The sequence below is a fragment of the Scylla paramamosain genome, chromosome 47, assembly GCF_035594125.1.
Source record: "Scylla paramamosain isolate STU-SP2022 chromosome 47, ASM3559412v1, whole genome shotgun sequence".
NCBI classification, from domain to species: Eukaryota; Metazoa; Arthropoda; class Malacostraca; order Decapoda; family Portunidae; genus Scylla; species Scylla paramamosain.
The window spans coordinates 7,238,110-7,264,473 of record NC_087197.1 but is presented as its reverse complement, the minus strand read 5'-3'; the positions used below and the strand labels follow the sequence as shown (position 1 = coordinate 7,264,473).

Below are 26,364 nucleotides of genomic sequence, written 5' to 3'. Positions count from 1 at the left end.
TTGAAGCCATGTGGATGACGAGGGAGGATGCAATAGTAGAGAGGAAAAGGAAATGCCCCACAAGAAACAGTACTATAACTATTATTCCATGGAAGGATCTTGTACATGAGACAATCATACAATTGGTGTATAAAATAAGGTACATTGCATCCAACTTAATCCAATCTACAAACAATGTTGAAATATGGTAACAGTTCACATCATAAGGTAAACCTAAGGTACTAGATACTAAATACTTAAAATATCCATGTACTGCAACACTGGAGTGCAGCAACAAACCCAAATCATGTCTTACTCTAGCACTGCATCCTGAAAGAGGTCAGAAGCAGCCACAATGTTCTTATTATAATATTTTGCAAAGGTAGATTCCCTAGACCAGCCCGCCTTAGCCATAATGCATGCGACAGGGACAGCCGCCACTCCAGCTTTTGAAGCTGCTGCTGGCCGCACACTACCAGCGGAAAACTTTGAGATGTGTATGCCGGACATGCGGAGAATGGTCCTGACCCAACGGGCAATAGTGTCTTTGGAAACTGATTTGTGGGGTTTTATGAAGCTAATGAGGAGCCTGGCATCAGTGTGCATCTCATCCTGTCTAAGCTCTTTAGTCACATCAATGTACCTCAGGAGAGTGCTACAGACACATAATCGTGGATCCTTAGGGTAACGATGGAATGTGACCCTGTTGATGTTAAAATTTGGTCTGGATTGTTTAAGAGTGCCCCCCAACTGTACTGAAATGGAGTGTTCATTAATGAGCATGTCTCTGATTAACAGTAGTTGTAAAGTTTGAATTCTGGCAGCTTGAGTTAAGGCCATCATCATAACCAATTTTAGCGTTAATTCTTTAAGGGTTAATGCATGTAAGGGGAACATGGACCTTAGTTGCTCTAAGACAGGTTGGACGTCCCAAGTGTCAGTGTACCTGGGCTGAGGAGTTCTAAGATTGAAAACCCCTCTCATGAATCGGATGACCAAAGGGTGATTTCCTGCCCTGCATCTGTCCACCACAATGCCGAGAGAAGACAGGGCACCCCTCGCAGTGTTCACACACTCATAACCCACACCCTTGTCAAAGGTTTCCGTCAAAAAATTTACAATGTGACCTACAGTTGGAGAAGTGGAATCGACATTCTGTCTACCACAAAACAACGACCACCTCTGGACATGTGGGCGGTATTGCCTCTCAGTACCTGGTTTCCAGGAGGCAAGTATGATGTCCGCAGCCGCCGGCGAAACTCCTCGTTTCTGCAAGTTTTCCCTGACAGAAGGCATGCCATGAGCCTCGTGTGGGACATGATGGGGTGTGGATCTGTTGTGGACGGGTGTGTTAGAACATTCCTCCTGTTCGTTATCAAACGTGGGAAGTCTATTAGCAACTGGAGCAGCATGCCCATCCAACACTGGGACGGCCACAGAGGAACCACCATCCAGCCTCGTGCTTGCTCCGCACGTAACTTCTGAAGGCACCTAGCAATTAATGAGAATGGGGGGAAAATGTAAGACAAATCAAAGTTTGACCAGTCCAAGGAAAAAGCATCAAAATATTTAGCCTCCGGATCTGGCAACCACGAACAGAATGTATTAACCTGTTTGTTAAGCCTTGAGGCAAATAAACCAATGGACGGTGTCCCAAAAACATTACACAAGGTAGTAAAAATGTGTGAGTCGAGTTTCCACTCATGTCTGTCATTAATCTTGCGAGAGGCTACATCAACCAAGGTGTTGTCCTTCCCCGGTATGTGCGAGCATGTAACCCATGAGTCATGTTCCAGACACCAATCCCAAATCTGGGTAGCAACATCATTACAGGACTTGGACTTTGTGCCTCCCATTTCATTGACATAGTTTATGGCAGTGGTATTATCACAAAAAACTCTAACATGTCTACCTTCCAGCTCATGTTCAAATGCTTGCAAAGAGAATAGAATGGCTTTCATCTCCAGGATGTTAATGTGAAGCTCCTTTTCATCCAGGGACCAAGTACCACTTGTAATCTGACACCCCAAATGACCCCCCCAACCAAGGCTGGAGGCATCAGTAAATAAATCGATGTCAGTACCTGGCCTAAAAATGTGTCTGTGGTGTCTGTCCACATTGTCTAACCACCAGGAAAGGTCTAGTTTCATGTCTGCAGTAATATTCAAAGGCCTGTCAAAATTACCATACTCCTGTTTCAAAGCGGCAATTTTTCCCCCCTCCAACTTCCTGTAGTGAAGTTTACCTAACTCCACTGCTGGGATCGCAGCCACCATGAGGCCGATCACCCTGGCCACCTCTCGAATGGGGGCAACATCTTTACACAAAAGTTCTGCACATCCTTGGCGAATTTTGATTAGTCTACGCTCAGGTAAAGAGGCAGTCATGAACTTGGTGTTAATAACATTGCCTAGGTATTCAATACATTGTGTGGGGGTGAGAACAGACTTCTCCATATTGATACAAAAGCCTAACCTCTGCAACAGAGAAATGGTGGCCTGAATCGCCTGAAGACATCCTGAGTAAGAGTTACTGCAAATTAATGTGTCATCTATAAAGCTGGTGATAGTGTATCCTTCCTGCCTTAGAGTAGCAAATACTGGCTTCATCAGTTTGGTGAAAAGCCGAGGTCCCTCAGAAATGCCATTAGGGAGGCAGGTGAATTGATAGATAACACCTTGCCATGTAAAACATAAAAATCGTTGTTGCTCATCTGCAACCCTAACAGAATAATAAGCATGCCTGAGATCGACAGAAGCCAAAAAATCACCCTGGTTGATGAGCCTGATGGCCTGTTCAAAATTTTCCATTTTAAAATGTTTATATGGTATGTATTTGTTTAACCTCTCCAAGTTAAGAACCAGGCGAAATTCCCCGTTTTTCTTTTCTCGCAAAAAAATAGGAGAGATAACCTGCTGAGTTTGTTTGTGTGTGACTTTAATGACTTTAAGCTGTAAAAGTTTTTTGATCTCTCCAGAAATTATCCCTGTTGCACAGTGTTGAACCTGTATTCCAAATCATTAAAAAATAAAGGATGAACACTATCGACATCAATATCAAGGTGGCAATGCTGAACAATATCCAAAATGACAGGGTCACTGGTAATTTTACGCCACTCATGCAGGAAAGAGTGTAGTCTGCCAGCTTCAAAACATGCACTTGCCTGTAAGTTTACTGGGGCTGCCTGCTGCGGCCGCCCCGTCCCTTGGAGTTTTTTGGCTCCACATCCTGACGAGTGGAAGGCAGTCGTGGGGCAGCTCTGGAGCCATACCGCTGTTGCCCGTAGGGTTGGAACCTGGCGTAATATCCCCTACTAGCAGGCTTGTTCCAATATCCACCAGGGCGTTTACCTGTGAACTTGCTAGTAAAGGCAGGCTTTTTCTGCGAGAACTTACTCCGCAGTTTCTCCGCTTCCTCAATTTGTCTGGCAGACTGTGGCACATCGTCACCGAACAGAAAGCAAGTAATTGGCACCTTATCTGAACAAAGATGAGCATATTCATAGTTTATCTCGCGTTTCATGACAAAACGCCTGGCCAAATTGTTCCTGTGATTGGCATTGCCTAGCAATGCCAATGCACCATTTAGCATGCTCACCTCATGTGCCAACTTGGGGTTACCTTCCTGTTCAGCCAAATCATCCAGTGCCACTAAGGATTTGGTGATAATGGTTGAAGCCCGCAGGATGTCCTTATTTACCTCCTTCAAGCAGAAGTCTGTCTTCCTGGCATCCAGCTTCAGGGCCTCCAACACCTGTGGGTTGCATTCCACTGGCGCAAGAGCATGGCAGTTATTAGGCCTCTTGACAACATCGTCCTCACACATGGCCTTGTAGTCCTCCTCTCTCATACCTTTATCAAAGAGAAAGTTTACCATCTCTGCCACTCTATTGTCAATGTCAGCAACCACCGTGTCAGAAGGACCAAAGGCCTTAGTGCCCTGAATTAAGGTGCTGTCAGCAGGGGCGGCAGGCATCGACACTGCCTCATCCTCACTCATCCTGGCCGAGAAACCAGAAAAAGTGGCAGAACAAGGAGGCAACAAACCCCAGCCCCCCAGAGTACTGTCCTCCACAGTCACCTGCGCCGACCCAGTAGGGGGTGGTAGTTGCCGTCTGTCTGCCTTCAAGGCCTCCACTTCACCCCGCAAATCAGCCAAGGCGTCCAACACAACTGACCAAGGGGGAGGAGCAGGAGAAGTGCCGCGGGAACCACGTGCGTCAGCACTGTTACGTAATCTCATGCAACCATGCCTCCCACTCAAGCGACGAGATGAATGATCCCTGTGCCTGTCGTCGTCATCTTGAGGGCGAACAGTGGACCCAGGTGGGGCAGGAGGGGAAGGGGATCGAGAGGCAGAGGACGCTTCACCAGACTCCGACATGGCTGCCGCACTGCGATAAGGAGAACAAAGCCGTAAGCTTCCCACACTGTTCCATCGTCAGTGGAGACCGATATACCAATAATACAACTCGCCCCAAAAACGGGTAACGAAGTTGAAGGCACTGTACCTGCGTAACAAGTATCGTGGCCTTATCTGAAAGAAAACAGCAAAAACTTGGGAGTCCGTATGACCCAGAATGACCGTGTCTGCCCGACGCGGCGATCAGCAAACAACTGCCGGCAGCGCGTGACGCACTCTCTCTCATGGGAAATGTCCGCCCAGCGGATAGGTGATTTTGCCGAAGTAAAATTCTATAAAGAGCTAAGCAAAAATGAAGGAGTTACTGCTTATTTTCTTGCCCTCTCTTTGTCACTTAGATTGACATGGAACATATAGATGCATCCATCTTGGTTTTCATTTTGGCAAAAAATATATAAATAAATAATCAATTAATTAATTATTTAATTAATTAATTAATTAATTAATTAATAATAATAATAATAATAATTATTATTATTATTATTATTATTATTATTATTATTATTATTATTATTGTTGTTGTAATGAAAAAAGCTGTATCATGTTCACTGGTATCTTGAGGCAAATTGTTCTGATGGAGAAGCTTCACCTTGATCCTGCGCACTTATCTGTTAGCAAGAGTCACAGGAAGAGGGAGGATGTTTATAATTGCCACTCATTTTTCTACCATGCTTCCTCTCTTTAGACCTTGTGCTCCCACTCAATTTTGTCACTACATACTATGTAAAAGCACTATCATGTTAAATGTGTTAAGGCACAATACGAAGCTAAAATGTTGTTCACTGAATGAAACTAGCTATGATTGTGATATTCCTCTTGGCAGTCTTTGACCTAATGCTCCTTCTGGGGGATAAGGTTTGCAAGAATATGGTGCTTGCTCAAATCAGACATGATTATCCTCACTGTTCTGTTTGGCACACTGATGATAATAGGAATGTCCATAATGGATTTAATAATAATAATAATAAACGGTTTATTATTTAGGCAGTTAACAAACTGAAAATGTACATAGGGGATGGGGAAAACCCTAACATTAATCCTAAAGGTAAGTCTAATCTAGGAGGGAAATACTATTGATTGATGGCTCGCACCATGGTGGGGATCGCACTGAGTCTGTACCGGTCCGTGCGCGGCACCTTTAGGTGCGTTATCTTGTTGTGGTGTCTGGTGGCACGGATCAGGCGAGGCGCGTCAGGCGGCAGCCTGTTTCTGAGACATGGATGATGCAGTAGTCCCCTTCCAAACTTCTCCAGAGCCTCTTGGTGCCTGGTGGATAGTCTGGACAGACTCCGGGTGGTCAGGGCTTCTTCATAGGTGGTGTATGCAGGGCCAAGGATGACCCTGCACGTCCTTTTCTGCACACTCTCTAGCTGTAGCTGTTGAGTGTGTGTGAGGGAGGAGGACCATGCTGGGGAGGCGTACATGAGTTTGGGGAGGATGAAGGTGAGGTACACCCCCCTTAACTCATCTGTCGGCGTCCCCAGCGACCTGAGTCTGCGCAGCATGTACAGCCTGTAAGTAGCTGATCTTACGGTGCTGGCGACATGTTGTTTCCAGGTCAGCTGGTTGTCCACCGTGACTCCGAGATGCTTGGCACATTGGACCACCTGGAGGGAGTGAAGGCCCACTGTGAGCTGGGGAGGGGGCACTGGTACAGATGAGGTACAGAAATGCATCACCACAGTTTTGCTGTGGTTGATGGTCATCCTGCTCTCCTCCGTCCAGGTCTGCAGTCGCTCCAGAATTGCTTGCAGTGGCGAGTAGTCTGGGTTCTTGGTGGAAACTGGGACGCCCACGGTGCAGTCGTCCACATATTTCCAGCGAGGGGGGGTGTCAGTGAGGGCGTCGTTAATGAGGAGGAGGAAGCATAGAGGACCCATCTTGGTCCCCTGGAGGACCCCACATGCCAGCTGTTGGAAATTAGAGACAGAGCCCTGATAGCGAACGGCCTGACACCTCCCTGTGAGGAAGTCGGCTAGCCACGCTATCAGGTTAGGAGAGAGACCCAGACTTACTGCCTTGCTGATGACAACAGTGTGATCAACAAGATCAAAGGCTTTTTTGAAGTCCACAAAAGCAACAGCTAGAGAGGTGTTTCGCTTGTCCAGGTGGCTGTGGATGAATTCAAGGAAGCTGGTCAGGTAATGGGAGGTGGAGGTGGCTTTAATATTTCTAAATTGTCTGATATCCACGGTATTACAAATTTTGATGTAGGCCCAGTCATATACAAAATCTTCACAAATAAGGCTAGGGATGGGGGTGATAGAGACTGGCCTGAGGTCATTGAGTGACTGTGGACTGGAAGTTTTGGGGATAGGGGTGACGTATGATGTCTTCCAGTCCGCGGGGCAAGAGTGTTGGGAGAGTGAGGCGTTTATTATGGAGCATAGCGGTGTTGCTAGCTCTACAGCAAATTCCTTGTAAATTTTTATAGGAAGGTCAGTGGGTGTGGTGGATCTTGGTTTGAATTTGAGTATTCTCTTAAAAACATCCATCGCCTGGACACTGGGAGGATGGGAGGGAGCAGGAAGATAGGCAGGAAGCGGAGTGGTGTGGAGGGGAGGAAAGGTTTGACAGATAGCAGCAAAGTGATCGTTTATCTCCTGAGCCGCGAGATTAGCAGGAAGGTGTGAGGTGCAAGGAAGAGATGAAGTGTGCTTTTGTAGGCCACACAAAGCTTTGATCTTAGTGTACCACTGTCTGTTGTTGGTCAGCTTGAGGTGGTGTATCTTGTCTGGGTAATAGCTTGCCTTGGATTTCTGCCAGTCCTTGTGCACAAGTTGCTGAATTGTTTCCTCATCTTGGGGGATGAAGCTCATGGAAGATTGTCTTCACCTCTTGTCTTCCAGTGATGCTTTGCTACTCTTGATATATTCAATGTACTCTTCTCTTGAAATACTGCACATGACTCATTATTTCATTGCCATACACATGCAGATAATTTCAGCAATCTCTGTTGCAGATTTTCTTTGTTTCAAACAGGTCTTTGTATTTACTATTTCATCTAATTTGTTGTTTGTATTGAAACTGGATATAAGCATCTGCATGTGGTCACAAAAATTCCTCTGCCATAGCTCAAAGTTCACAGAATGATATATATCAGCAGACTGCTTGATGACTGCTACTGCTCAGTCTCATACCACACACATCGCTTCACTGCCACTTGTTGGTGTGCTTTAGAACTAGCATCAGAACTTTTTATACCACCTCATACATAGCCACAGACTTAGCATCTCAGCAGCTGTGCTAGTCTTCATCTGCAATAAGTTCTCATACATAGCAAGTTTACATGTAACAGATTTGCATGCTATTGAACCTTTTCCCATATTCATATCTAATGAGCATTGTTGAAATTTAACCCTTCTTTACCAGTGAAATACCATATTAATTCACAGAAATTATTTTTGAAGAGCTGATGAATTACCCCTGTAAATCATGCTTAATTGACTATACACGGGGCTTCATTTTATGGGCTTGTATAATTTTTATGACTTGTAGTGACAAACTGACAAATTGGCATCTTATCACAAGTTGAATTTCAAGATGATGGTGGTGGTTTGTGGTGTGGGTAGTGATGCCATACAGTGTGTAACTGACACATGTTGTAGCATGTTTTCCTTATCTCTGTCCAACAGTGAGTCCAAGTGTGAAGTGATTCTTGAAATTGAGTGAAAAGAGGGTGAGAGAAAGAAGAAAGTCTTGTGCAGTGAAGGTGCAGAAGGAGGGGAGGCATGCAGTTAGCAAGATCAAAAGAGTAATTAGCATGAAAATAATGGTAGAAGATAGCAAGAGATGATCGAGAGGTTTAAGTTAGAGGAGAGGAGTTGATAAGACAAAAAAGCTTGATTCCACTCTGTCTAAAAGAGTGATGTGAGTGGAAACCCCAATACATGCAAAGCATACTCCATACATGGACAGATAAGGCCCCTGTACAGAGTTAACAGCTGGGGGGGGGGTGTTAGAAAACTGGCAGAGACACCTCAGAACATTTAACTTCATAGAATCTGTCTTAGCTAGAGATGAGATGTAAAGTTTTCAGATTAGATTATAAGTAAAGGAAAGATGAAGAATGTTCACTGTAGAAGAGGGGGACAGTTGAGTGTTATTAAAGAAGAGGAGATAGTTATCTGGAAGGTTATGTCAAGTTGATAGATGTAGGAATTGAATTTTTTGAGGCATTGAACAATACTAAGTTTGCTCTATCCCAATCAGAAATTTTAGAGAGATCAGAAGTCAGTTGTTCTGTGGCTTCCTTGGGTGAACTGTTTACTTCTGGAAGGGTTGGAGGTGTATGAAAAGATGAGAAAAAGAGCAGGATGGTATCATCAGCGTAGGAGTGGATAGGACAAGAAGTTTGGTTTAGATCATTGCTGAAGGATTGGAAGAGATTGGGTGACAGAACAGAACCCTGAGGAACACCACTGTTAATAGATTTAGAAGAACAGTGACCATCTACCACATCAGCAATAGAATGGTCCGAAAGGAAACTTGGGAAGAAGTTATAGAGAAATAAGATAGAAACTGTAGGAAGCTAGTTTGGAAATCAAAGCTTTGTGCCAGACTCTTTCAATAGCTTTTGATATATCTAAGGCAACAGCAAAAGTTTCACCAAAATCTCTAAAATAGGATGATGAAGATTCAGTAAGCAAAGCCAAAATATCACCAGTAGAGCGGCCTCAATGGAACCTATAATGGCGATCAGATAGAAGGTTGTGAAGTGATAGATGTTTGAACATCTTCCAGTTGAGGATAGATTCAAAAACTTTAGATAGGCAGAAAATTAAAGCAATAGAATGGTTGCCCTTTTTTAGGAACAGGTTGAATGTAGGCAAACTTCCAACAAGAAGGAAAGATAGATGTTGATATACATATTTGATAGTTTGACTATTCAAGGTGCAAGTACAAAAAAAGAAAAAAAGATAAAGATAAAGAAAATGCTAGCCTTAGGGAAATAATAAACTGTCAGATAGGAGAAAAGAAAGAAACTAGCTAAAACAGTTGTTAAAAGTATTTAAAAGAAAAATTTGGTAAGAGACACTAAAAAAAAAAAGCATGTGGTAGTCTTTAGAGTGAAAGAAGACAAGATTATAGTGAATCAGGAGAGAGAGAGAGAAACATAAAAGAATCATCATAGCACCATTAGCAAAGGATATGACTGAAAAGGTAACAGACCCAGAAGATGAGATTGAAGAAGTAATAAGATTAGGTAAATAGGTGGAAGGTCAAAGCAGACCCATGAAGATAAAGTTCAGGTCCCAAGCTGCAACTAAGGGGACACTAAATGGATCCTGGAGACCGGGAAAAATAGAGAAGTTTAAAAATACAGGGATCAGAAAAGATATGAGTGAGGATGAAAGGGAAAAAAAACAAGTGAGTTGTGGAAGGAAGCAAATAAACAAAATAAATAAAAAATTTAAAAAGGTGAGGCAAGAATGGAGGAGGAAAGGAAATAGTTTTACTGGAAAGAAGCTGAAGAAGTGGTGGATTGCCAAGAAAGGAACTATGAAGAAGAATTAAAAATTACATACACAAAATGTAAATGGATTATGATCTGCATAGGTGGAATTAAATGATTACTTAAGGGAGGCTACACCAGATGTGATGGGAATCAGAGAAACAAAGTTGAGTGATGGCATTGACATCAACATTGGGAAAGAAAAATGCAATATGTGGAAAAACTAAAAGGAAAGAAAAACAAGGCAGAGGAGTGATGATACTAGTGAAAAGAGACTTTGTTGCAGATGAAATGACCTTTTGAAAGAGGATTAGCAGAAGTGATGAGTGAAGGTGGAGCAGAGAGGAGGAGGCAATAAGGATTTTGCTGTGGTGTACATTCTACTAAAGACAAGTTCTTGGAGAACAGAAGAATACCATAAAAGATTAAAGATACAAAAAAGTAGTGGAGTATTTGATGAGTACCAGTGATGATAACATGACATAATTTCTATTGTAAGAATGTAAATTGGGAAGATCAGCCAGTGGAGGGAAGTGAAAAGTTGGGAGGAGAATTGTTAAGGATAGCTATGAATAACTTGATGACACAGTGGGTGGACGAAAATACTAGGTTTAGAGGAGAAGGCACGCCCTCACAGTTGGACCTAATATTTACAAAGAAATCAAGAGTGATAGTGATAGTGGACAACAAGAGCCCAATAAGTAAAAATAATCATATAGTGGTAGAGTGTACAATGAAAGTGAGAAAAGGAATGAAGAAAGATGAAGGTATAATTATGGAGGGACAAATTTGGAAGGTTTAAGAAACTAATTTGAACATATAAACTGATGTGAGTTTGATAGAACAGTGGGAGTGGTAGAAAAGTGGAGAGTTGATAACTATATATGAAGATGTGAGGAGATTTGTGCCAAAGAAAAAAAGAGATGTTAGAAAGCAGGAGTGGTTTCATTGGCCTGGAATGAATGGAGAAAATGAAAAACACAAGAGAATTGGGAGATATACTAGAGGGTGAGAAATGGAATGACATGATCAAAGGAGTGACTAGTTATATGAGCCAGTTTGCTGATGATGCAAAGCTAATAAGAAAGATGGATAAGAAGGAGGACTGTGCCACTTAGCAAGAAGATCTGAATGTAATTTGGGAGTGGAGTCAAAGATGAGAAATGGAATTTGACAAAAAAATGTGGGATACTAAAGTTTGGACATGGTAGCAAAAGACCCAAGTATTGTTACACAGTTGGAAAAGAGTTCATCGGAGTGAGGAGGAAGGAGAAAGACCTTGGAGTCATCATTACTAACAAAATGTCACCAGAGAAACATCTCAGTAGAATAACAGACAAGACCTACAATATGCTGAGTAGTATAAAACTGCTTTTAATTACCTGGATGAGGATATGATGAGGAAATTGATTGTGATCAGAATGAGACCATAATTGGAATATGCTGCAGTGTTATGGTCTCCATGTACTAAGAGAGAAATTGGAACAAATACAGAGAGCTACAACAAAAATACCTCCTGCCTTCAACCGTATATAATATGTCATATGAGGAGAGATTGATGAAATTAAATCTCCTCACTTTGGAAGAGAGAAGAAAGAGAAATCTGATTGCAATGTACAAGATCATGTCAAGAGTTGAGAAATTAGATTGTGGGGACCTGGTGGTGAGAGATTACAGAAGTGTAAAAGGACATGACCTGAAGGTGAAGAAGGGAATGTGCAGAATGGATATAAAAAGAACAGATTTCCACAACAAATTGTTGGAGTTTGGAATGAATTGGAAAGAGACAGTACATACTAGGACAATACACAATTTTAAAGATACTGGATAACAGTAAATATCGAGACAGGACAGCAAGAGCATAGACTCCTCCTCCCATAAACCACAGCTAGGTAAATACATACATGCATGCATGCACGCATGCACACACACACACACACACACACACACACACACACACACACACACACACACACACACACACACACACACACACACACACACACACACACACACACACACACACACACACACACACACACAGAAAATATGGAGGAGAAAGGGCCTATGAGAGATATAAAAGTGCAAGAAATGAATGTACAAAGAAGGGAAGTGAAGCAGAAATTGATTATCAAAAGGATATAATAAACAAATATAAAGACAAACCCAAGCTATTCTATTGTTATATTAAAAGCAAGACTAAAGTGAGATAAAATGCTGTGTCTTGAAAGATGAAGGAAAAAAAATCATACTGAAGAGAAATATGTTAGATACTAAATAAGAAATTCTAATCAGTATTCACAAATGAAAAAGCATTTCTGGAAGAGCAAAATAGAGATCCAGAAAAGAAACATTGGATAACTTAGTAATAAGTTGTGAAGAAATAGAATCAGAGATGGAAGCATTGGACAAAAACAATGCTATGGGTCCTGATGGCATTTCCTGCTGGGTATTGAATGAATGTGCAAAAGAATTAAGTAAGCCATAAACCAATCAGTGTAAGATTCCCTAAAGCAGGGGAAGCTGCCAGAAAGTTGGAAATGAGCAGACATAGTACTGCTGTTTAAGAAAGGAAACAGAGAATCTTCTCAACTATAGGCTTGTTTCTTTAACAAGTGTAGTATGCAAAGTCATGGAAGGAATTGTAAGGAAGAACTGGATAGATCACATAGAAGGTAACAAACTATTATCAGATAAACAATTAGGTTTTGGAAAAGGAAGATCCTGTGTATCAGACTTGTTAAGCTATTACACCAAAATAAAAAAATAAAAAAAATGCAAGAAAGAGATGGGTGGGTAGATAGTATTTACCTGGATTAAAAAAAAAAAGCCTTTGACAGAGCTCCTCATCAGAGGCTTATCAGGAAGTTAGAAATCTATGGAGGTGTTCAAAGAAATAAATCAAAACGGATTGAAATTTTTTAAAAGAAAGAAAAATGAGAACAACATTGAGAGGGAAATACTCTACTTGGAAGGATGTAACTAGTGGAGTTCTGCAAGGCTCTGTATTAGCACCAATTATGTTCCTGATTTATGTAACTGATATGCCTGAAGTAATTAGAGAATGGAGCTACATGAACATGTTTGTTGAAGATGCCAAAATTCAAAGAACTGTAAAAAATTAAGACTGCTCTAGAGAGCTGCAAGATGACCCAAATAATTTGACTGAATGGAGCTATAAATGGCAGGTAGAATTTAATGCAAATAATTATCATGCCTTGAATTTTGGAAGAAACAAGTCACGACCAGAATGGTAGAGAATATACACTTAAAAAAAACATATTTCCAAACTGGAGAAAGTCCAAAAGGCAGCATCAAGAATGGTACCATCCCTTAGAGGGTTAAGCTATGAAGAAAGATTAGAAAAGTTGAATTTATCCAAATAAGACGATAGAAGAATAAGAGGTGATATGATCATGATGTATAAATGCTTGATGGAAAAAGAAAAGATTGACTTAGCAAATTTGTTTACAAAAGGAAATTAAATATTAAGAGAACATAAAATGAAACAAAAAATAAAAGGAGACAAAGACATACAAAAATAGTTTTCCAAATAGAGCAATAGATTATGGAATTCACTGCCAGAAGAGGTAGTGTATGCAAACAGTATACATAAATTTAAAGAAAAAATATGATGAATGGTTACTAAAAGATGGGACATTATGAGGATGACTCAATCCTGTAAAAAATACAGATAGGTAAATACACACATACACATGATGAGAGTGATTATTAGAGAAAAGTCTTCTCGTTGGAAGGAAGTTATCTGTGGGGTCCCACAAGGATCATTAATGGATTGGTCCCTATCATGTTTACAATATATATTAATGATATGGATGAGGGATTTAGTAGTTAAATGAGTCTCTGCTGATGATAATAAGCTATTAAGAAGAATGGGTAAAGAGGACAATTGTGAAATGTTGACCTTGATAAAATTTGAGAATGGAGCTGCAAATGGAAATTGGAATTCAAGAAATACAGTGTAATGGAGTTTGGAAAGAGTAAGCAGAGGATTTCAGGGCAATATAAACTTGGAGGAGAAATAATAAAGAAATCAAAGTCAGAAAGAGATCTGGGAGTATTTGTAGCAGATAACATGCCATCAGAGAAACACAAATAAAAATGTAAAAGAGATTTACAAAACTTTTGAAAAATATAAGAATGGCATTTACCCACATGGAAATGAAAAGAAATGGTAAAGAAATTGACACTAGTCACTCTGATAAGGCCAAGACTGGAATATGCAGCAGCAGTGTGGTCACCAAGCACAAAAAGGAACATCAAGGAGCTTGAAAGGGTTCAAAGACCAGCAACAAATTAGCTCCTAGCTTATTGGAAATATCATATGAGGAGAAGCTATCAAAACTGGAATTGACAACCCTGAAACAAAGAAGGGAAAGAGGAGACTTGATTGCAATTTATAGAATCATGAAGAATATAGTGTTCTGATAGAGATAGACCTAAAAATAGAGAGGACCTTGATAAAGAAGACCTAATAACGTGGGACATGAAAGATACAAGAGGACATGGAAGAAAGATAAAAAAAAAGAAAAATTGTTACAGAAAGAATATGAAAATGAACAGCTTTCAAAATCTTTATCTTTACCTCTTCCTTCAGTAATTGTGCATCATCTGCAGACAAGCTCATGTAGTTGGTTATCCCTGTCCACCATGTCATTTTTATATAAAGCAAACACGACTGGTGCTGGAACAAATCCCTTGGGGAACTGCTAAATACTGTGCCCTATTTTGTTGTCTGATTTTTAATAACTTTTCTCTCTCTCTCTCTCTCTCTCTCTCTCTCTCTCTCTCTCTCTCTCTCTCTCTCTCTCTCTCTCTCTCTCTCTCTCTCTCTCTCTCTCTCTCTCTCTCTCTCTCTCTCTCTCTCTCCATCCATTTTAAGAGTCCATCCTTTAATCCAATATTCTAGATTTTCAAAATCAGCCTCTGGTGAGGCACGATTTGTTTGTTTGTTTATTAATTTTTCTCTCTCTCTCTCTCTCTCTCTCTCTCTCTCTCTCTCTCTCTCTCTCTCTCTCTCTCTCTCTCTCTCTCTCTCTCTCTCTCTCTCTCTCTCTCTCTCTCTCTCTCTCTCTCTCTCTCTCTCTCTCTCTCTCTCTCTCTCTCTCTCTCTCTCTCTCTCTGTCCAACAATCTCTTTTATCATGTCTAAGTAGAAACATACAAGTTAGTAGCACATGATTTAGTCTCCTTTAAGGGCTCCATTTATTTGTTCTTTGTTGGTCTTTGATAGATTTAACAACTACACTTGTTAGTGATACTAGTCTATAATTTGGTGGCTCTTTCTTATCACATCTTGTATGCATTGGTATATCTTCTCTTTTCCAATCTTGAGAAACCTTACTATCTCTGAGGGAGGTTACAATAATACAATTTATTTTCTCTGTAAATTGATCATTGCATTTCTTCAATAACTCCCCAAAAATTTTATATGGGTCTTATACCTTTACCTCATCCAGTTTCTTCATTATATTTTTTGTTCATCTACCTATATTCTGGTCAACACCTTATCTTTTTCTATACCATTTGGTTTTACAAACTTCCTTTCTCTTATAAAAAAAAAGAACAGTTTGGAAACTTACATTTATCTTGCCTGCCATAGCCATTAAATCCTCATAAATTGTTCTCTTTACTTTTTATTTGTTTTCTCATTGCAAGAAACTATGAATTATTATGACATCAATGTTTTCAGCTTTAATGCAAGTAACAAAGTCCACATGGTTTCTCATCATTGATGGAGCTCCATTATTGTACACAGCAAAGCAATTCTTCCAGTCTACATCATATTTCTTGAAAAAAAAAAATTGAAACCATGTTAAAGATGTCTTACTTACTAGTGGTACTTTACAAGGTATTGCAGAGATAAATTCTTCCAAAATGTCATCTTCTTCTTTGTACTTTACAAAAACCACCGGTTCTGGATCACCTGCAATGTCCACGGATTCATCAGTTTGCAGAGAAAATTTTCTTGCTTTTTTTTCAGTACCATAATGAACTCAAACTAAATACATTCTGAAATAAGATCAATTCTACATTTTAGTAGTATTGATTCAATTTTGTTGACAATATCTGCTTTAACAAGAGTCTTCATCATTGCTGTTGCTGCTGAATTCATCAGCTTCTCTCCAATGTTATGTCTCTCTCTCTCTCTCTCTCTCTCTCTCTCTCTCTCTCTCTCTCTCTCTCTCTCTCTCTCTCTCTCTCTCTCTCTCTCTCTCTCTCTCTCTCTCTCTCTCTCTCTCTCTCTCTCTCTCTCTCTCTCTCTCTCTCTCTCTCTCTCTTTCTCTCTCTCTCTCTCTCTCTCTCTCTCTCTCTCTCTCTCTCTCTCCTCTCTCTCTCTCTCTCTCTCTCTCTCTCCTCTCTCTCTCTCTCTCTCTCTCTCTCTCTCTCTCTCTCTCTCTCTCTCATTAATGTCACTGCAAAGGATGCCAAGGAAGCTTTTCTCCAGAGGAAAAACTGAACTATAGGGAGCATCTATCCAACTTCATTTAACTTTTTTTTTTTTATCTTTCGAGTAACTCAGTTGGGTTTCAAGAAATTTTGGATGGACTGTTTGCAAATGATGCTTCAACTTATTTTCCTTCATAGATTCATTGGTAAAGACTTGCAGGTACTAAATATACTGAGGATGTACATTCCCAGGTTGTTATCTCATCTCAAGGCAGAAACAGACAGGCAGAGGTAGAGACAGACAGACTTATCAGACAGAAGCAAAGAGGGCCTTTAGGTGTGTGTGGGAGGGGGAAGGCATGTATGAGTTATTATAATAAACAGAAATAAGTGTGTGAGGTAGTGAAGGCCTTTTGAGTGCTTAGGCTGCAGCATTGCAGACACAACTGAACTCTCATTCAGGCTCTTGCTGATTGCTCAGTGATCAGAAACAAATATTATACATGAAAGCTGCTCACACTACAGATGGTATTACACTGATATTGGTGCTGTATTACCGTGTTTCTTTTGTTAGTAAGCATCCTGTAGAATCTTTACACTGTCCTACTGGAGTATAACAGCTACATTACTCAAAATCATTATGTGAACAGCTGTGAATTATTAATTAATTCATTTATTTATTTATTTATTTATTTTTTATTTATTTATTTATTTATTTATATATTTATTTATTTATTTTATTTATCTATTTTATTTGTTTATTATTATTTCTTTTTCTTTTCTTTTTCTTTATACCTTCCCATGACCCTCAGAAAAACCCTTGCAATCCTCATTTGGGTTGTGACTATGCGTTTGGGAACCACTGTTCTAAGCTATATAAAGTCTGCTTTGCTATAATTAAACCTTCTGCTTTTGTCTTTTGTTTTCTATTTCCTTTTCATCCTTTACTTTAGATTCAGTTTCAACATGATCTCTCTTCTAAGGGACACTCTCTAACTTGACATCTTCAGTATATTCTGGTTCTTTATTAAATAGTTGATCAAGTGTAGCTGGTGCCCCTTCATCTTCAAATCATGTGCTTTCCTTTACCTATTGTGTCAATGAATCCATTGTCAATTTCAACAAAATATTTCTCCAAGACTTTTCTTCCTTTTGTATATCATGCCTCCCAGCACTTTATCGTAGTTAAAATCCCTCAACACTAGTGTATTTTCTTTCTGTTATTAATAACCCCTCTAAACATATATATATATATGTATCCATTATAATTTTTTCTTATAATACTCTTAGCTCCAACAATTGGTGTTCACTGACACATACCATTTTGTAAATTCTCTTTTTCCTCTCCTTTCTGGATTCTTGCCAGACACCTGCCATATGCAGCAAAAGTGTATGTACTATTTCATTCTTCTTTACTAAGAACTTTTTTCTCTTCCTTTTGTCTGTGTTGTATTTCTCTTCCACGTGCTGTAATTATCTCTCCCAATATTTATTGCCTCCACTATATCACATTATTTAGTTTTGACTAGTTCCACAATATTAGGCTTCTTCCATCAGTGCTGATGTGATAGCATTTATATTTCTATATGTTATACTCCAATTTTCATCTCCCCCTTTTGCTCCTGTCTATTTTCTTTTATATGTTTGTACTGCTTCTATGGTCTCATGTCCATAACATTCCAGTAAGTCTCTCTCTCTCTCTCTCTCTCTCTCTCTCTCTCTCTCTCTCTCTCTCTCTCTCTCTCTCTCTCTCTCTCTCTCTCTCTCTCTCTCTCTCTCTCTCTCTCTCTCTCTCTCTCTCTCTCTCTCTCTCTCTCAAAGCCTTGGTTCTTAGTTTGTTTAGTTCAGCTCTCTTGTTCATTTAGGTTTCTTATCCAGACAAATTTTTCCTGTCCTTAGTTAGGTCCAGTTTCTATGCTCTGTGCCAGGATTTTTTGTATTTTCTCAGCTTCACATAAGAACCTGGACTAATCCTAATCAATGTTTTCCAATTTTTATGTATTTTCCAGTTCTGTGGATTTCTGTTGCATTCACTATATTTTTTCTTTTTTTTTTTGTACTTGCCTCACAGTGTGTGTGTGTGTGTTTACACTTACCCAGCTGTATTGTACACGGCATGAACCAAAGCTCATTTTGTCCTGTCTCCATAACAATATTTATCCAATTTCTCTTTAAAAATGTGTACACCATTTGCCACAACCACCTCTTCCTTCAAATCATTCCAGACTTCAATAGTTCTATACAGGAAGCTGTATTTCTTGATGTTGCTTAAACATCCACTCATCTTTATTTTCTTCCCATGCCCCATCATCTGTCTCTCTCCCTCCATCTGTGGTACCAAGTCATTTTTGTCTATTCTTTCTATATTGTTTACTAATTTGTACATTGTTATTAGGTCTCTGCTTTCTCTTCTCTCTTGTAGTGTTAGTAAACCCATTTCTTTAAGTCTTTCTTCATAGCTAAAGTTTTTAAATTCTTGTACCATCTTTGTCACTATCGTCTGTATTCTTTCCAATTTCCATGTATCTTTTTTTCTGTGTGGAGCCCAAACTACTGCTGCATATTCCAATTTAGGACGTATCATGCTTGTTATAATTTTCTTTGTAATTTCTTTATCTAAATAGTTAAATGCCACATTAATATTTGTTAACAAGCTCAATGTAGAGCCGAATATCCCGTTTGTCTCTTTCAGGTGATACTGTGTTCTGAATCATTACTCACAAATCTTTTTCTTATTACTTTTGGTTATTATTTCTCCTCCCATTTTATACTTCCATGAAGGTCTTTTTACTTTTTCCTATTTCCAACATGTGGCATTTTCTGGCATTAAATTCTAGTTTCTATTTTTGGCTCCATGCATGTATCTTGTCAATATCCTTTTGTTACTCCTTGCAGTCATTTTCATCCTTTATTATTTTCATTATTTTTGCATCATCAGGAAGCAGGCTTATATAACTATTTAGATCCTCTGTCATATCATTTACATATATTTCAAAACATAATAGGTGCCAACACAGATCCATATGATATCCCACTTGCCATTTTGCACCAACTTGAATTAGTACCTCTGATTACTGTTCTCGTTTCCCTCCCTTGTAAATAATCCTCCATCCATCTTAATGTTGCTCCCTTTAGTTCTCCTCCATTCTCTAGCTTCCACTTAAGGCTTTTGTGGAGAACTTTATCAAAATGCTTTTTTAAGATCCAGGTATACCACATCAACCCATCTGTGCCTCTCTTGCACTCCATCTATTACTCTTGTATAGAAGCACAGTAGATTTGTGACAGGATAACCCTTTCCTGAATCCAAATTGCTTTTCTGTAATTATCTTCTCATCTTCTAGATATTCCACTTATCTATCTTTAATTACTATTTCACAAAGCTTGCTTACAATACTTGTTAGTGACACTGGCCTTTAATTTAATGGTTACATTTTACTTTTCCCTTTGTATATTGACACTATGTTACCTCTTTTCCATTCCCTTGGTACTTTTCCTTCTCTCAATGAGCTATTAATTATATCCCATATGGGTTCTTCCATTTGTTCTCTGAGGTGTTAATTATATTCCATATGGGTTCTTCCATTTGTTCTCTGCATTCTTTTAATATCCATCCATTTACTTGATCTGGTCCCATACCTCATCTAACATCCAGCTCTTCCAGCAGTTTCTTGATTTCTTGTCTCTTCTTGTTTCTCCCATATTCCCTCATTCTGTGATACCACTTTCAGTGCCACAAATTCAGTTTCCTTTGCAAACACAGATTGAAAACTCTCATTCATTAGTTGACTCATCTCCTCAGTAGTTTCATGAATTCTTCCTTCCCTTTTTAACTTGTTTATGCCATCCTTATGTTTCATTTTCCCATTTACATATCTGAAGAAGAGTTTGGGTTCTTGCATTTTCTTACTATGTCAATTTCAAGGTTTCTTTCTTCTTCTCTTTTTATTATACTATATTCACCCCTTGCCTTTCTGTAGCCTTTAGCTTTTCTGTTCAGTTGTCTCATAATTTTCTTCCATGACCTGATGACCTGTCTTTTTTATATATACACACCTGGCATTATACCATTCACGTTTCCCAATTTTCCCTTTATAACTTGGCACAAACTGTTGTGCTCCTTCTCTTTACTTGCTCAAAAATATCTCATAATTTTTCTTGTACTTCTTTACCTTCAAATAGCTCATTCCAGTTAATTTTTCTATAAAATTTATTAAGTTCTGCAAAGTTTGCCTTAGCATAGTTCTGTCTCCCACTTCTGTATTGTTTTTTCCTATGCAATACTTTTTTCCTCCTGTGGTACTCATTCTATTATTACATGATTGCTTCTTCCCATTGGATTCAGACAAAGTATACTTGGTCTATTTTCTTGGATTTTTGTAAACACTAAGTCCAACTGTGATGGTTCTTCTTCTCTGCATCTTGTAGGCTCATTCACCCACTGTCTCATTGTATTCACCATCATGGTTTACATTAGTTCTTCACTTCATGACCCGACATTTTCTTTCACTTCCAGTGCCTCCCAATTATTTCCTTTAGTGATGAAGTCGACTACTAAGAGTAATTTGTTATTTTTCCTTATCATTTCTTCTATACTATTTCTTGTTTTTAGGTGCATACTTTCAAATTTATTGGTCTCCCATGCATTACTTTTTGGTGGTATGTATATCACAATGATTTTCCTTTTTCCACATCCTTTCATCTTAATCACAACACTCAATGTTTCTGCCATTCCATCACCATATTCCACTTGCTCAACAACAATATCCTCTTTTACCAATATCATCACTCCTCCTCCTTTTCCTTTCCTATCTTTCCTCCATGTCCTATATTCTTCCTTTCCAAATCCTAACTTTATTTCCTCTTTTAGTTTGGTTTCTGCTAAACATACCACATCTGGTTTATTATTCTTTAAGTAGTCTGTAAGTTCTAATAGGCTCAACACCAAACTGTCTACATTAGTTTACATAATCTTTAAATTTCTGCTTGGTGATCTTCTGTGACATCTCTGTGCCACCATTTCCTCAATTTTATGTCCACAGCTTTCTAGGTGGATATTCTTGCTAGTTCCTGTGTTCTCACCTTGTTTTTTGACTGGCCCTCTACTTTCAGTTTCTTCAGTTTACTTCTTCATTCATGCCTCTTTTTATCCATGTTTCCTTCATTCCTTCTACTTTTGCAAGTTTTTATGTTCTTTGCAAGACACATTCCACTGCTGTTTGTGACATGAATCTTATTTTCATTGGTCTTGTTCCATTTTCATTGTACTTTCTGATCCTGTTAAGCTCTTCAATTTTTTTTTTTTTTTTTTTTTTTTATGTAGGAAGGATACTGGCCAAGGGCAACAAAAATCTAATAAAAAAAAATGCCCACTGAAATGCCAGTCCCTTAAAAGGGTCAAAGCAGTGGTCAAAAATTGGTGGATAAGTGTCTTGAAACCTCCCTCTTGAAGGAATTCAAGTCATAGGAAGGTGGAAATACAGAAGCAGGCAAGGAGTTCCAGAGTTTACCAGAGAAAGGGATGAATGATTGAGAATACTGGTTAACTCTTGCGTTAGAGAGGTGGACAGAATAGGAGTGAGAGAAAGAAGAAAGTCTTGTGCAGCGAGGCCGCGGGAGGAGGGGAGGCATGCAGTTAGCAAGATCAGAACAGCAGTTGGCATGAAAATAGCGGTAGAAGACAGCTAGATATGCAACATTGCGGCGGTGAGAGAGGGGCTGAAGACAGTCAGTTACAGGAGAGGAGTTGATGAGACGAAAAGCTTTTGATTCCACCCTGTCTAGAACAGCAGTATGAGTGGAACCCCCCCAGACATGTGAAGCATACTCCATACATGGACGGATAAGGCCCTTGTACAGAGTTAGCAGCTGGGGGGGTGAGAAAAACTGGCGGAGACGTCTCAGAACACCTAACTTTATAGAAGCTGTTTTAGTTAGAGATGAGATGTGAAGTTTCCAGTTCAGATTATAAGTAAAGGACAGACCGAGGATGTTCAGTGTAGAAGAGGGGGACAGTTGAGTGTCATTGAAGAAGAGGGGATAGTTGTCTGGAAGATTGTGTCGAGTTGATAGATGGAGGAATTGAGTTTTTGAGGCATTGAACAATACCAAGTTTGCTCTGCCCCAATCAGAAATTTTAGAAAGATCAGAAGTCAGGCGTTCTGTGGCTTCCCTGCGTGATATGTTTACCTCCTGAAGGGTTGGACGTCTATGAAAAGACGTGGAAAAGTGCAGGGTGGTATCATCAGCATAGGAGTGGATAGGACAAGAAGTTTGGTTTAGAAGATCATTAATGAATAATAAGAAGAGAGTGGGTGACAGGACAGAACCCTGAGGAACACCACTGTTAATAGATTTAGGAGAAGAACAGTGACCGTCTACCACAGCAGCAATAGAACGGTCAGAAAGGAAACTTGAGATGAAGTTACAGAGAGAAGGATAGAAACCGTAGGAGGGTAGTTTGGAAATCAAAGCTTTGTGCCAGACTCTATCAAAGGCTTTTGATATGTCCAAGGCAACAGCAAAAGTTTCACCAAAGTCTCTAAAAGAGGATGACCAAGACTCAGTAAGGAAAGCCAGAAGATCACCAGTAGAGCGGCCTTGACGGAACCCATACTGGCGATCAGATAGAAGGTTGTGAAGTGATAGATGTTTAAGAATCTTCCTGTTGAGGATAGATTCAAAAACTTTAGATAAGCAGGAAATTAAAGCAATAGGACGGTAGTTTGAGGGATTAGAACGATCACCCTTTTTAGGAACAGGTTGAATGTAGGCAAACTTCCAGCAAGAAGGAAAGGTAGATGTTGACAGACAGAGCTGAAAGAGTTTGACTAGGCAAGGTGCAAGCACGGAGGCACAGTTTCGGAGAACAATAGGAGGGACCCCATCAGGTCCATAAGCCTTCCGAGGGTTTAGGCCAGCGAGGGCATGGAAAACATCATTACGAAGAATTTTAATACGTGGCATGAAGTAGTCAGAGGGTGGAGGAGAGGGAGGAACAAGCCCAGAATTGTCCAAGGTAGAGTTTTTAGCAAAGGTTTGAGCAAAGAGTTCAGCTTTAGAAATAGATGTGATAGCAGTGGTGCCATCTGGTTGAAGTAGAGGAGGGAAAGAAGAAGAAGCAAAGTTATTGGAGATATTTTTGGCTAGATGCCAGAAATCACGAGGTGAGTTAGATCTTGAAAGGTTTTGACATTTTCTGTTAATGAAGGAGTTTTTGGCTAGTTGGAGAATAGACTTGGCATGGTTCCGGGCAGAAATATAAAGTGCATGAGATTCTGGTGAAGGAAGGCTTAAGTACCTTTTGTGGGCCACCTCTCTATCATGTATAGCACGAGAACAAGCTGTGTTAAACCAAGGTTTAGAAGGTTTAGGACGAGAAAAAGAGTGAGGAATGTACGCCTCCATGCCAGACACTATCACCTCTGTTATGCGCTCAGCACACAAAGACGGGTCTCTGACACGGAAGCAGTAGTCATTCCAAGGAAAATCAGCAAAATACCTCCTCAGGTCCCCCCAACTGGCAGAGGCAAAACGCCAGAGGCACCTTCGCTTAGGGGGATCCTGAGGAGGGATTGGAGTGATAGGACAAGATAAAGATATGAGATTGTGATCGGAGGAGCCCAACGGAGAAGAAAGGGTGACAGCATAAGCAGAAGGATTAGAGGTCAGGAAAAGGTCAAGAATGTTGGGCGTATCTCCAAGACGGTCAGGAATACGAGTTGGGTGTTGCACCAATTGCTCTAGGTCATGGAGGATAGCAAAGTTGTAGGCTAGTTCACCAGGATGGTCAGTGAAGGGAGAGGAAAGCCAAAGCTGGTGGTGAACATTGAAGTCTCCAAGAATGGAGATCTCTGCAAAAGGGAAGAGGGTCAGAATGTGCTCCACTTTGGAAGTTAAGTAGTCAAAGAATTTCTTATAGTCAGAGGAGTTAGGAGAGAGGTATACAGCACAGATAAATTTAGTATGAGAATGACTCTGTAGTCGTAGCCAGATGGTGGAAAACTCGGAAGATTCAAGAGCGTGGGCATGAGAGCAGGTTAAGTCATTGCGCACATAAACGCAGCATCCAGCTTTGGATCGAAAATGAGGATAGAGAAAGTAGGAGGGAACAGAAAAGGGGCTACTGTCAGTTGCCTCAGATACCTGAGTTTCAGTGAGGAAAAGAAGATGAGGTTTAGAAGAGGAGAGGTGGTGTTCTACAGATTGAAAATTAGATCTTAGACCGCGAATGTTGCAGAAGTTAATGAAGAAAAAGTTGAGGGGGGTGTCAAGACACTTAGGGTCGTCGACGGAAAGGCAGTCCGACCTGGGGACATTTATGGTCCCCTCCCCAGATGGGGACTCCGAGGCTGGTGTAGGAGTCGCCATGATTTTAAAATTTTTTGAGTGAAGGGTGTGTGTGTTATTAGGTGCTTGTAGTTTTGTGTGGAGGAAGAGAGTTGTCTTTAGAGGGCAGGCTGTGACTACCCCCTTGTGTTGTGATACACAAAGGGAAACATTCAGTGAGGTCACAGCTGGGTTTAATGATAAGTTCACAGCACCCCCTGAACAGTGCTTTAGACCTCACTGGGAGTAATTATCGTTTCGGCAGGTGTCTACTGCCTCCTCCTGTCGAGGGGGTAATTTGTACAATTACCCCCTCTCCTTCCTCCACCACTTCTGCTATAATTTCCTTAGCCTTTTTCACTTCTTTCTCTCTAGCTATTTTCATGGATAGGTTCTTCTAATTGACCCCAATTACCACCACACACATCTCTCTCTATTGTTTCTCTCACAAGATTAGTTTTTCCCATTATTAGTTTAATTACTTGCTTTTCCATATCCTTATTTTGTTCCTGTTGCTGTTGCCTTATTATCTCCTCCATGTTCACCTTTTGTTGTTCTCTCTCTTCTTTCCAACTTTTGACTTCCTCTGTCACTAACTCCTTCACTTCTCCAACCCTAACCTCTCTCTCTTGCAAAGTTTTCTTTAACTCTTTATTCTCTTCCTTGAGTTTCTTAATTTCTTCACAATACTTCTTGTTTGAGTCCACTATTTTTGTCACCTCTTCTGTCAGTTCTTTGTTTTCTTTTTCTCTTTCTGTCTCCCTCTTTTTCATCTATTATATCACTGGATATCTTTTTTACATTATCACCACCCACTGCTCTTTCTTTCTTCCATGCCTTTATCATTGTTTTTAAGCTACATATTTCTTTTCATATTTTCACATTTTCTTTTTCAATTTTCCATATTCATGTGTGTGTGTGTGTGTGTGTGTGTGTAGCATCAAAGAGGTTGACTAAAATCCACTAGGCCAAAGTGCTCACTTATGAGCTAAATCAAAATGGGTCAGATTCTCATATTTACCTTGAAAGATCTGTTAAGGGTATAATTGCAGTGTCCACTCTTTTTTTTCTCATTACTGACAAGATATTACATTGTGCTGTGCAACTGGATAAAGTGATGAAAGCAAGGAGTTGATCATAAGATTAGTAATGCTTTATTTTCTGGTATTATTACTCAGGTTTTGGTCATAACATCTATAATTTGTATTTCAAATGCCTGATGGAAATATTCTTAATTTCATTTCTTGGCTTCTTGGACTCTCTTAAAAACACATGTGGATGCCATTCTATATATATTTTTATTGATTTAAAATCTTAAAGTGAAGGTTAGAAAAGAACACAGTATGGTGCACTGGAAGGTTGCTCCATATTTTCAGAAACCTTTTTCAACTTTCTGTAACAGGTTCTTAATGCCATTGCCAATAGGAATCATTACCATAAATTGTTAAATGTGAGTTGAAAAAAGATGTGTGATGCATCAGACACATGTCTGTTCATTTTAGAAGACCTGACACCCCAATAAAAGCTTCATCATAAGACTGTTGGTTATAAAACATTGAAGTGTTGATCAGTTTTCCTTGTTTCATTTTCACCTATAAAGCATCAAGTGATGTCACTTCCTTTTGTGTGTATGTTAGCTTGTACATTAATTATGGCTTTCCTCAGTGTAGTTTTAGTATCCATTTCATTAATGTGTAAAAAGACATACATTGGGGCTTCTTTTTTTAGAAGTTGTAAAGTCTACCATGTTTTAAATCAGGAGCATTTACA

General features: G+C 39.7%; 1 protein-coding gene across 8 annotated transcripts in view; it reads left to right on the top strand.

Moving 5' to 3' along the window:
• LOC135095120 (condensin-2 complex subunit D3-like) overlaps positions 1-26,364 on the top strand; it is a 127,473-nt gene that overhangs the window by 1,029 nt on the left and 100,080 nt on the right. The window lies entirely within an intron of this gene.